This window comes from Pteropus alecto, unplaced genomic scaffold (assembly GCF_000325575.1).
Source record: "Pteropus alecto unplaced genomic scaffold, ASM32557v1 scaffold17, whole genome shotgun sequence".
Lineage (NCBI taxonomy): Eukaryota > Metazoa > Chordata > Mammalia > Chiroptera > Pteropodidae > Pteropus > Pteropus alecto.
Genome location: NW_006440645.1, coordinates 12,263,086 through 12,274,079, shown reverse-complemented (window position 1 = coordinate 12,274,079; position 10,994 = coordinate 12,263,086). Strand labels below are relative to the sequence as shown.

General features: G+C 33.9%; 1 pseudogene; it reads left to right on the top strand.

Annotated features, from left to right (window-relative positions):
- The first annotated feature begins 1,445 nt into the window (after positions 1 to 1,445).
- Positions 1,446 to 1,564, top strand: LOC112484680 (annotated as a pseudogene).
- The last annotated feature ends 9,430 nt before the right edge of the window (positions 1,565 to 10,994 follow it).

Here is a 10,994-nt window from a genome sequence, read left to right as displayed (position 1 = left end):
CTAAAACTGGTTCTTTGGGAGGCAATTTAGTAGTTCCAGCCTTCATTTCCTTCAGTGGAACATAAGATGAGAAAGCAAAAAGATTTTTTATTTTCCTCCAATCTCCAATATCATTTTGATCTATCTAAGGATACACATGTTTTAAAATAATGGGCCAGTTTGCATGCATATTTTAGTTTTAGTTCTGTAAATAATGGCTCAAAGGTGGCATTTAGTTCTGTAAATAATGGCTCAAAGGTGGTCTCTCAGAAGATAATGGTATTTGGCAGCTGATACTAAAAGAGAGAGAATCCATGGAAAAATACTGACACATTTGCTGATGGTCATGATGTGCTGACTCATTCAGATTATAGAATTATTTCAAGGATCATAATTTATATAAGGTACTTATAAATATTTCACCTTAAAAAAACCTATAAGTATATAATTCAGATTATAGAATTATTTCAAAGATCATAATTTATATAAGGTATTTATAAATATTTCACCTGAAAAAAACCTATAAGTATATAATATCCGTGTTAAAGCTTTTAAGAATAAAATGTAGCATCTGCTCTTTAAAAGAGAATTTGGCCTTTCTGAGAATATATTTTGAAGGGAAACCTCTTTTTCCCTTGATAGTGATTATATTTATTCTTTTAGAATTTATCGAATACAAGATTGAAAGAAAATGGGTTAACCACTACGAAAAATGAAAGCAAAGCAGTTGTTCTATTTCCTTTTCTCTTAATCCTTTCGGGAGTTGAAAATGTGCATAGAAAGATCTAGCATTGGCAGGAAGAACAAATGGATCAAAATTGAAACTCAAATCTACAGCAAGCAGAAAAAGGAGAGACTATGAATGTTCTTTTCCCTATGCAGTTTTGGAGATTGCAAAAATTGGGTGTATGATGCAGTGGGATTGCTATTAATGGCTTCTTGGGGCATAGTGTAAGTCATTCTCATTTCTTCATTTGTTTTTCTCATCTGTGGAAAGCCTTTGGGAAGTAACTTTTATTTCAGAATGTTAGAAGATTCTGATGAAATGGAAACTTGCTTAGAAGAGGGAACTCTGAGGATCGGCCTGGGGTTTGCCTGTGTGTGATGCTAAGGGCTTTTTTGTCTTTTTCTAAGTTATTCAGCCACTTTTGTTGGAATAAGACAAATGAGAAGAAAATAGCAGTTTCTATCTAGGAATAAAATTCATAGAGTGGTCTGTAGCTTCCTTTATATCGATCTTTCTGGATATCAGTCTCTATGGTTGAATTAAAACAATAGATTTGGAATCTGCAGTGGTGTCAACACTATATCCAAACTTAACCATTATGTAAATAAGCTTTATAATGTCAGCAGGTACTGAGCGTGTACTGAGATCCCATTTAGATACTCTGCCATTTTATTCCCTTAGCAGTATTATCAAATGTTCCATGAATGAAGTTTATTTTTCGACTTGAAAAATATGTTTAGTCTACAGCCATGCCACCCTGAACGTGCCCGATCTTGTCTGATCTCAGAAGCTAAGTAGGGTTGGGCCTGGTTAGTACTTGGATGGGAGACCACCTAGGAAGACCAGGTACTACAGGCGTTAATAAAAAGAAAAAAGAAAAAGAAAAATACATTTCCATTTTTGTTTTTTTGTAATTTCCTCTGAGAAGTCTTCTCAGAGGAGTCTTCTAAATATTCTTTATTTTAGCAATTTATTTTACCATTGATTAATTGATTGTTAAAATTAGGACACACACACACACTTCATTAGCAATAAATTTGAGTAATTCATTCTCTTCAAAATATCTGTTGAATACCTATGGGGGTCTTGTTGTAGGTCCTTGAAATACATCCTTGGTTAAAATGGACAAATTGCTTTTCTTGGTAGAAGTTATATTCTAATTGACATAGACAAACATAATAAATACTCCAATTAAACAGAATGTGAGAAAATAATATCAGAATAAGAAAAAGTAAAACAGTGTAAAGGAAATGGAAGTGTTGGGAGGCAAAGTAAAATAAGGTGGTCAGGGTGAGGCACATTAAGGTGACATTTTTGTAAAGACTTGATTGGTGATAGGGGAGTTAGCCAAGTTCCTCCCTGGGGCTGGGGAAGTTTGGAGATGTGCCCCAGGCAGAGGGAGCAGAGGAAGCAGCCTGTGCAAAGGTCCTGAATCAAGAGCACAGCAGGCCAGTGTAACTAGAAAGTCAGGTTGGGGAGACTCCGGTGGGGTAGGAGGTGGTCAGGTCGGTAAAGGGGAGCTAGGTCGTGGAGAACTTCATAAGTCCTTTAAAGGATTTTGCATTTTACTTAGATTAAATATGGAGACACAGCAGGATTTTTAGCAGATGGATGACACGATCTGTTTTTAAGGATCTCAGTGCTATTGCTAAATTGAGAATACGTATTAGCAGTGAGACTAGTTAGGAGGATATTGCAGAAGGGGAATAATATTATCTCAAATTATGGAATATTTTTGAAAGTAGTGAGAAGTGGACACATTCCATGGAAGACTGCAGTGACCAGAGGAGAATATAAAGAGTTTGGTTTAGGAAATGTTGATGTGACGTCTATTAGCTGTCCTACGTATGTCGAGTAGGCACACGTGTTTTTGCTGTGTTCTTTACACATTGTCATGTATTTATAAAGACTAGCTATATGAAACATGTAAACTTCAGTATGTTTTCTTCTTCATATAGTGGTATTTTTAGATAATAAGAAAAGCTTATGTTTTATCGTAATTTAATACTTCAAGGCCTAGAGTAAATATTTTTCTGTAATTTCTGATTCTTTGATAGGGATTTTACAAAATCTGTAATATATTAGGACATAAGAATTTTAAAAGAATTAAAACTTCATAGGCCATATTTTGTAGATTTGTGAAAACATGACATATACAATATTTTTCAGTATGACAATTTTAAAGTATACCTATCATATGAATTTTCTGGTAAAATGTCAATCCCGAAAATTAGCACAACGGATGAATCAGACACACAGAGAAAATGCCTTTGCCAGCCCAGAAACTACATGCAGGGCTCCTATGCCTGTACCTCTTTATTCTTTTCATGATTTATCATGGAAATGTGAGTTGACAGTTTTATGTAAGGAATGCAAATCTGGCTCAGTTTATCAATCCCATGCATATTAATATGTATATATGGTAATTTCATTGCTTGTGGAATGGCCTTTAGATACTACTTAAATTCTATGTAATTTAATAGGTGAAATGTTGGAACATATGCAGTTTATGAGCTTGTTATTAAACCAGTAAAAAGTTTGTAGAAATTTGCTCGGTGATTGTCATTCTTTTATTATATTTCTATACAGGATCAAAAAACAAGAGGTAAAATGCATTATTGTGTGTGTGTATATATATATAAAATACATATGTACACACATACATAATATATTTACCAATGTAAATGTTTCTATTTATGAAAACTCAATAACTCAATTGAAGCAAGAGTGTCATTGGGAAGACTAATTGTTAAAAAAATGAAGGCACTTATTTTCATAAAGTTCCAGAAATTATCTGAATTAAGGTAATTATGATCCACAAAGTGGTTCTTAGCTTTCTAATATAATTAGGAAAGAAAATAAAACTTCATAATCCATAATTATTCTTCCCACATGTCAGATATCATTATCAGCTAGTCTTCGTTATGAAGATGAATGACTTTCTTCCATCCTTTTTTCTAACCTTTCCTTGCCACTATACCTCAAGGATTTAAGAGTCTGTCCTTTGCAATCAAGAAGACTTGCATTTGAATCCCAGATCCAAGCAGTTGCTAGCCAGGTGACCTTAGACAAATCTTTTAAACTTTCTCAATGCCCGTTCCTCCAACTATAAATGGCAATAACAATAGTAATTGCTTCATAGATTTTAATGCATAAGTAATTAAGATAAAAGAAGTAAAATGTTTACCATTTTCCTACAGTTAGTACTCAATATTATTTTTATTGTCATCACCATATGTGTATTATTTATAATAAAGATATACCTCTTTCTCTTTATAGATAATAGCTATACCTATAAAGTACATGGATTGTATATCTGTTCAGAAACTTACACTGAAAAGTATAATCAATCTTGTATATTCTGTACTTACGCTCATCTATTTTCATGTGTGTATAAACATGCCCAGATTTCTTTCATTAAAAACAACAATAAAATACTTCTCGATCCCTTCTCCTAACCTTTATCCCCCTCCAACTGTAATCTGCCTCTCTGCACTGGCGCCATCTGAATTTCTTGAAAAAATTGCCGTGCTTGATTTCTCTATTTTCCACATCCCATTCTCTTCTCTGCTCTGGATTTGGTCCGTCTTCCTCCCTTCATATCCATCTGAGTGTTCTATAACCTTAATATCTGTAAATACAATGGATATTTCCCCAGCTTTTTGTCATCTTACTTCAGCAGCGTTTGACAGAATTGGCTACTTCCTATATCTTCAATATCTCAGCATTGTCCCAACTCTCCTTTTCCTTCTAGTCTTCTGCTGTTTCTTCTTATTCTTCTCACCTCTTCCTTCAAAGATCTGCATTAAGTGTTCTGGTTTTCCGGGAACTCTTGATGACTTCACCAAAGTTCATACATTTTTAACCTTTTTAAAATTCTCAGTAAGTTGTTGAATAACAACAACAAAAATACAAACAACAAAAACACCTGATTGTTTGGTCTCAAAGTAGGACACATTTGATTTATTCTTTACCTCACCTTTTACATTCCATATATTGATAAATACTATCACCTCTCTATTTGACGTAAATACTAAATCTGAAGACTTTTCTCTATTTCTACTATCATTATTTCCACTGGAATACTGCAAAAGCAGTCATTTCCTATGTAGCTACTAAATAAATAAGAAATACGTACAATACATAACATAGTTAGGTTTGTTATGTTGTGACTTTTTTAGGGAAACATTAAGCAAGGAAGGGCATAAATATATTCTGGAAGTTGATGTTTTATTTTTTTAATAAAAAGTTGAATGTAAGCCACACTGAAAGGTGACATATGAATGAATGTTCATAATGTGTATTATTCTCAAGAAATTTGCTTAAATAATTCAAGCTGTCTGAGGTTTTATAAACTGAGATAAATAATTCAATGACTTTACAAAATCATAATTCAACGTAAATCGATATGTGAAAATTAAATACATGTAACAAATTTTAAATGTGATCTTGAACATTTTTCTACGTTTCAGCAGAAAGTCATGAGTTTCTAGAGTATGTAAATTCTAAGATATTATGAAAACAAAAAACAAAAAGACCTGCCAGTATTAGCCCATAGGGTCCCTGGGGGCTGCATAAGGGGCAGGCATCTAATACGAAGTTGAAGATATGATAGAAATCTTCTTTAGAGAAGAGGCGTTGCTTGAGTACCGAGTCTCCTCTCACCTCCTGTGGTGAGGCAATGCCTCCTCATCTCAAGCCAAAGGAGGGTGGACTTCAAGTGAACCCAGTCTGTATTCATATCTGAAAAGTCTAAATGCAAGAGACCAAAGCTTGTTTCCTTAGGACAGCAATGTCAAATCGATGCTCTGAGGGAGAGCTCTACTTCTCCCGGCTGCTAAGCAGAGGTATTGGTTTTGACGTGCCAGAGAATGTGGTACAAAGAAGCAACTGTGAACCATCTCTAAAGGACTCTTTCCAAGTGGACTGCCAACTACTAGTCAGGTAACCTCCATAGGAAAGCTTGGAAGTCTAGCATAGTCTATAGGAGATAGGACGTGAGTGATGGGGATATAAACAACCACATGACAGAAAGAACATCATTAACTTTAGGAAGTCCAGACAGCTATACAGCCTTGAAGAAAGTGTCACAAGAGAAGGAGTTAGCTTTTGGTATGTACTAAACCCAAATGGTGCTAATTCTCGATTACAACCTTCTCAGGCGACTGAGAAGGCAGTGAGCCTTCTCTCTCCCAACTGCTTTTGCTCCAAATTTGGAGGGCACCCCAAAAAGCTGCAGTCTGGGGCAGGAGATCAAGACAAGGAAACTCTGCCTTTCCTTTCCTTTGATTGTTTATGAGATGAAGAGAGAGAAATCGTAAACTTGAAGAGAGGTTAAAAATTTGATGTCAAACTGACAGGGATTTATGTTATCTGAAAGGAATCAGAAATCTATGAGAGCTTCCTGAGATGTCATTTATACTTAAGAAAGCAAATCAGTCTACAGAATGAACTGAAAAGGGAAGTTAGAGGTAGAATAAATTTCCTCCTCGATCACATCCTACCACATCCCGTTTTTCAATAAACTAAATATATGCAATTTCACAAATTTCATTAAGTTCTTCATTGAGTTATAATTAGTTCTGTTGGGAACTTTGTTGATTAAATTCATTTGTTCTTTATCTAAAATTAGAGATCACTTCATTTAATAGGAACAGTTTGGCAAATTATTCTCAATGATACAGTGAGGAGTAATTGTGAATGACTTTGAAATGCACAAAAAAAGATTATTGGGTGTTCTGTCTAGCTCATCCTTCGCTCTCTTTGAGCTGTGGTACCACTCTAAATTATAGATAACTGATAACAATGGATATGATTTTTCTCATAGTTAGGAAAAATAAACTTTCTGCAGTAGAGGTACTATTAATTCCTCTTGTCTCTACCAAAGAAATTCTTGTTCTACCTATTGATCAAATTCATTTTCATATTCCTGATTATTTAATATATGTATCTCAGTTCTCCCTTGAACTGTTTTCCAATATTTTACTGTTCCCCTCGTCAATTAACAAAGTTAAAAATGTTATACATGTTCATTGTATATCTGTATGAGGGTCATGCTTTCATCCTTTAAAAAATTTTTTTTAAATCTTGGAGGTCCCACTCAAAGACTCATTTGGGTCACCTGGCAGAGCAGGTGCCAGGAGAATACACTTCATGTGCCTGATCTGCTGGTCTTTTCGTGGTTCCTGTAATAAAACACAAGTGGCAATAGAACTTTGTGTTGAATTTGTGTTTTCCTCATTTTTTTATTTTGTACTGATTTTGTGTTTTGTTTTGGTTTACATTTCACTGTTGTATTGTATTTTCTATTGGTGACAGCAATAATTGGTAATTTGGTTTTATGATCTATTTAGTGATCTCTGTAGATGGATTATAGAGACCTATTCTCTGTTAGGTGACATGACATAGAAGAAGGTTTTGTTGTTCTCTTTTGGTTGTTTTTCTGTTGAAAGATTTGAACGCAAATAAATTAATAAGTATGTGCCCACAGGAAGAAAAATGGTTCTTCAATATCTGTGTTTCTTTGTTTACTCTTGATCCGTGGCTGAAGTTACAGACCTGAAACTATAAGCATTATGTGTGTCTATGTGTCTTTGTGTCTGTAGTCAGAAAGGCCTTTACCTCTCATTGTGCGAGTGTGAAATATTTTACTGTCCCTAGAGGTTATTAACAAATTAGATTATAAAGTATCTTAAGTTATAAGAACTCTGTTCTGATTGGCTTACAGGGATAAATAAGCACTTACATAAGTCGAATATTCCTAAAAGTCCCAGAAAATAAGGATATTAAACTGTTAACAGTTTAAATGTCCTAAACTTATACAAAACTTTCTTCTTACAGAGAATAACTAAAAAATGTTTTAAGACACCAAATTCCCAAATAATTAGGATGATCTTTGAATGAGACTAATTGAATAATTTTTATGTTAAAAATGTAACTATCTCTTTTTTTCTAATTTATTGCTATTAAGTATGATAAAAAGCATGCATTTTATTCTACTTGGGTTTCTTTCTCCAAACCTATACAAGTTTACTGATCAAATAAGGTAAAAATTATTCATGTGTAATATTGAAGATTAAGAAAAATTAGATTTGTTCAACTAAATTGAATAATTATTTTGTTAAATGTATTATATCTGCAGTACTTATGTTTATGTTTTGTAGTATGTCAGCACAAAGGATATTTCTGAGATCTTTAAATAATTTAAAACTTCCATCTGATATTACCTTCATTAATGGATACTCATTGTATACCTAAATAATTTTCAAGTAGGATAAAATACCAGAGCAAGGTTACTATGCATCATTTTAATTTTATATGACTTTTTACCTTAATGTTCTACAGAGAGACTATAGCTTTGGGTCATGAATGTGTCAACGAGACACGCGTGACCTTAGAAAGTTTTATTATGTGTTCATGGAATTGTTGAGTCTGGTAAATGTTTGTGTAAGACAGACAAATCTCATTTATCCAACCCCTTGCTCTTTCTGTGAAATAATAGTTAATTTAGTTAAAAGTTATGACCCTATACTAGGAGCAGTGGGGATAGAAAAATACAACATGTGTGTCTTTTTTGTTTATCAAGGGAAAAAAGTGTAAGTTTTTCCTAATGCAGCAGTTCTCAGGCTTCTTAGTCTGAATTTTCTGTACTTTTGTGGACCCCCCCCCCGCCGCCGCCCAAAGCTTTCATTTATGTGTATTAACTAACTGTATTTATTGTATTGGAAATAGAAACTGACAATTCATTTGAAGCTAGTGATAATGAACACATTACATTTTGACATTAAATACATCTTGGTATTGTTATGAAAATTGTTTTGACCTTACAGACCCCTTGATAGAAACACTGTTCTAAAATAAAGTACCCTTTGCTTCTAGAAAACAAAGGAACGTAATGAAGGAAAACATTTGGAAAGTGAATTTTATTTGCTTTGGCTTATAATAGCTGTGTCTGAAAAAAAAAAAGCTATGAAATATGTTAACAATTTAGCAAAGATTACTCAATGTGGATGGGTTTTCTTCCATAGTTTCTAATAAGTGCCGTTAGCTACAATAGGAGAGGGTTTTTTTGAAATTATTATTTGATGCAATCTGCCTAGATAGTAAAGATTCTGTATTGTATCAGATTAATTTGCTGCGCCTATGCTGAATTTATAATCTTCTTTACTAAAGAAAAGAGGAAGAGAAGAAAAGACCAAATTCTTTTCACTTATGGAAGAGCTATAGTTCTTCACAATTGTGTTATTTTCTGTTTGCTTAAAATGTTTGTCACTTTAATTAAATCTAAAACCGTTGCTTCTCAGGCACCCACGATCCTATCTTAATCAAGTGCCAAACCTTTGACAGCTCTTCTGATTTCACCTTTCCAAAATCAACACTCAACTTGTAAAACAAATCCACTTAAAATATTCTTTGAGATTATCCAGACAACTCCTGGGAAATAATACGTATTTACTTTTTTCTCTTCATATATAGGGAGATACTAGAAATCATTAGGTTTGTTTGATGTGTTAGTATTTTAAGAGTTGTGTAGAAAATTGTCAGATCAGAAGATATTCTCTGCTGCCCCTAAATTTGAATAGGTGTAGTGTTATTAATATAAATATTTTAGAAACACTATGCATTATGGGAAAACCCTGGAGATTAGTCAGTGTGCTCCTTTCCATAACATGTATTTATCCTCAGGGAGAGCACTGATCAACCCTCCCACGGGATAGTTATGTACTAAGCTGCGATACAGAACTAGAATTTCACTCTACTCTCTCCTGATATTATTGGTTATAGAAAGAAACTAACCACAGCCAGAAATTAATCCTGTATCATCTACAGATTGTTTTTATTTTACTGTTAGGCTTTCTTGAAGCCTCTGCTACAAGCTATGGACAGAGAAGGTATTTTTAAGAAAAAAAGATAGTTTTGTGGAAAAGTACTGTATCAGGCCATTCAAACAGTTGACACTAAAGGGTTGATTCATGGGTATAGACTCTGAGCACATATCACTCAGTAGCTTGCAGACGGTACCAGTGGACTGGGTCAGGATTTCCAGGACTCATTTTAGTCCGGAAGAAGTCAGCCTGCGAGTGGATGCGTAACCCAGTGTCCAACAGAATGAAAACTAGTTACATAGGATAGAATGAACCGATGAGGCCAAATCACATTGTGTTTATTTATTTGGAATATTGCTGATGTTTTAATGTTCTATTTCCCGGACAAATACGGAAGTCCTTTTTCTTCTTTCTTAAGATGTTTACAATCCACAATTCAGTAACTCTCCTTTTATACACTGAAGTAAGACATTTAAAAGTAACATCTGATTCTCACTGACCTCCCAAAATTCATAAAGTCTTACTGTGTCTCTTTACTTTTCATGGCAAAAAAAAGAATTGCATAGATTCCCTAAGAATCTGTTCTTCTTTTTACTAGTACATAATTGACAAATTGTATAATCACAGACATATCTGGAGTGTCATATTTGAAAATGATGCTGACTGAATTAGATGTGACAGGCCAGTTTCACATAACAATGTTGGTTTTATTGACAGAGCCAATGCTTACGAAATTCTGTTAGAAAAAAACTTGACCTCAATCTGGTTTATAGGGCTGGGTCTTTTAGGTGGTAAGGAGGATAAATTCCTGGCAGGCCAGGAGCCTTAGGATACTTTGGGGATCTCCGGAAGAGAAGAATTCACTCAAATGTATAGGCACCATAGTTGCAATCTTGTGGCGATAGTTTCTTGGGTCTGTTTTCCTCTCCTCTGGATATCAAATGAATAGAAGCATCTAAAACCATGATCTGAGGTTTTTTTCATGAAAACTTTTAGACGGAAATAAATTTCATGGCCTAGTGGGTTGTTCAATACTTTTATGGTGCTTGATTTTCAGAAAAACACTAAAGGAAGCCTACAGGGTTATTTAAAACTCTTTGTTGGACCTACATAAATGGTCAGACCAAACTTAAAGAAACTAATCTATTTTTCTGTGACTGATAATAATCTTTCTTTAATATTATGATGAACATCAGGTGAGGAGACTATCAGAAAAATAAATGTGAATGGACAAATGGAAATGGGCAAAAATTATTGCTGGGTGTCTTGTTTAGTGCACACATCCTACTTGTTTCTGTCTTTCATTATCTTTGAGTTATTTTACAATTTGTAAGTAGTAGATAACGGACAGCAATGCAAATAATTTTGGTCCATATACATACAGATGCATTTTCACAGGTAAAAGTATGATTAAATTCCACAAACTCCATGGAAGAGTCAAATTCTTTTATCTATTAAAGACA